The sequence below is a fragment of the Anomalospiza imberbis genome, unplaced genomic scaffold (assembly GCF_031753505.1).
Source record: "Anomalospiza imberbis isolate Cuckoo-Finch-1a 21T00152 unplaced genomic scaffold, ASM3175350v1 scaffold_142, whole genome shotgun sequence".
Taxonomy (NCBI): Eukaryota; Metazoa; Chordata; class Aves; order Passeriformes; family Viduidae; genus Anomalospiza; species Anomalospiza imberbis.
In genome coordinates, this window is record NW_027099777.1 from 182,501 (window position 1) to 185,000 (window position 2,500).

Below are 2,500 nucleotides of genomic sequence, written 5' to 3' on the forward strand. Positions count from 1 at the left end.
CAGGCCGAGGTATTTCTCCGATTCGCCGGGGTCGATCATGTTCAGAGGAGTGCCATTGATGGTCCAAGCAGCGCAGTTATTGACGGTGTAAGAGTCTTTGGTGGGCTTGATGTAGAAGCCGTGGCATTTTTTCACCTTGTGTTTTGAGACCGGTCAGATTGCAGAAGGTCTCCAGTATCCTGATATTCGTTTCATACTCTCCCAGGAGTCGCTCAGCAGGACCAGATCGTCCGCGAACGCCATTGCTGTAATGCTGTTCTGCCCTTGGTGGTAGCCTTTGCCTCTCTCTTCCAGCTTGCACAACAGGGGGTCCATCGCCAGGTAAATAAAAGAGGTGACATGGGGTCACCTTGCTTTACTCCAACCCGGATCTGGATTTTATCCGTGTGTGTGTTCCTCTTCGTGGTGATATAAGTATTGATGTTTTCATACATATTGCTCACCAGTCCAATGATGTGGGGGTCCACCTCTCTTTGCTCGAGAACGCGGATGATGTGTTGGTGGCTCACGGTGTCAAAAGCCTTAGCGATATCCACGAATACAACACCCAGAGGTCTGTGATTTCTTTTGGCCGACCAGATTATAGTTTGCAGGAGTTTAAGGTTTTCAGAGCATCCCGCCGCTCTGATGAATCCTCTTTGCCTTGGGTTGAGGGGGCAGGCCTTGCTTAACCTTGCTGTTACGATCCTGGAGAACAGTCTCAACAAGATGGAACTAATAGTGATAGGTCTCCAGTTGTTAATGTCTTTCAAGCGTTCCGGTTTTGTCGATTTCGGGATCAAAAACCGTCCTGCAGCCCTCACCATGTCCGGGATTTTGCCAGCTGTTAACCATAAATTGAAATTCTCCGTGGTCCTGGAGTACCCCGGGATCCATCTTTACGATGTCCCCAAGGGTGACTCCGTCCGGACCTGGAGCCGAGCCCTTGCTCATTTCCTGCACGTGTTTTTCCACTTCTTTGGCCGTGATTAGTGCACTGAAGGCTGTGTTGTCAGCCTTCCCGTGAATTTTAAAGTCCCCAAGGCTATCAAAGTCACTAGGTGTTTCCCATCTCGTTTTAAAGGCCGAATAAATTTCCCCGGGTGGAATATCGCAGCATAAGCATTCTATGTCTTCCAGAATTATCTTAGCAAGTTTCCCCCTGTCTAGATGAAATAGCCGCTGGAATCGAAGGTAGTTGCCTTTCCGAATCGCTCTGTCTTTCATCCAATTTTTGAAACGGTTTTCTTGGTTTCTTCTCCTGGGCTCCGTTATTTACCCGAGATCGGGTAGCAGTTCTTATTTGGCTAATTGATTCTAGGCACTCGAAGCAGTCCTGCGCTGCTTGATTGATCACGATTTGAAGTTCCCGGCCGTTCAGGATTTGTTGCAACTGCTCGGGGGGAAGGTGTTAAACGATCCCGCTGATTAAGCGTTCCCCGAGTGTCCTTTTGTAATGGGCCTGCAGCTGCCCTTCCTGTTGCTGGACGGCTCCCTGCTGTCCGTTGCCCTTATCACGGTGGCGCCTTATCTTTCCCATTGTCCTCTCTCCGGCAGCTGGCCTCTCTGGCAGTTGGTTGTTATCAGGTCCATTGTTAACGGAATTTTTCAGGCCTGCAGCTGCGCTCCTGGTGTGGTAAAGAGTTCTCACTTCGGGCTCGTTTGAGGGGCTCAATCGGGGTTTTTCTGGGGGATTCATTCCGGGCACATTCGGGGGGATTTTATCCGTTGATTTTTTTGGAAGCAATCTTCTTTTGTCACTGATCTGTTTGGCCGTTTTGGTGGTTATATGTTCTGAAATAAGTTTGTTAATGTTTTTGTGCCCCTCAAACTGAGCCTCCCTCACCAGGAGTTCTTCTTCTTCTTTTGTCCAGCATTTTTTATGTGCTCCTCGTTTGATGTTTCTTTTGGCTGGGAAGCAGCGATCCTTTCTAGGTTTCTAACCAACGGATGCGCCAATCTTTTATGCTGTCCCAGGCCGATTTTAGATGAAAAGTCTCTGTGGCAAACCTCACATATCCACTCTCCAGCTGGAGCTTTTGTAGCCTCCTGTCCCCTGCATTTTGCAAAGTGACAAATAACACTGTGATAGTTATTGCTTTCTTTTCCACACTTAGCACAACGAAAACAAACTCCCCTCTTCCCATGTAGGACCTTCAGATGTTCTATCAGGCCCAGTATAGAGTTTACCCGGGTACCACAGTCAGGACAAGGTGGATTTTTGTCAGGGACAGTCACCGTCACGACGTCCTCCGGTGCTTTCCCCCCGTGTTTCCCGGGGCGTTGGAGGAGATGTTTCCAATGTGCACTCTTTCTCCTCGCCGCTGTCCTCCTCAAGTACAAACGGTTCACAAATGTCTCGTGGGGGCCTAGAACACAAAGTTTCTCCCACCCCCGTGGTTGGTAAAAGTTGTTCGTATACGTCCGGTAACCCGCTCAATATTTCCCTCCCCGTACAAAAATTAATACCTTCGAGCCCATACAGGTCTGATCTATAGAACACTAAGTTCACCAGCCGGGC

At 49.0% G+C, this 2,500-nt stretch overlaps 1 pseudogene; it reads right to left on the reverse strand.

Annotated features, from left to right (window-relative positions):
• The window catches only part of LOC137466148 (28S ribosomal RNA), a 9,059-nt pseudogene that overhangs the window by 2,854 nt on the left and 3,705 nt on the right, over positions 1–2,500 (reverse strand).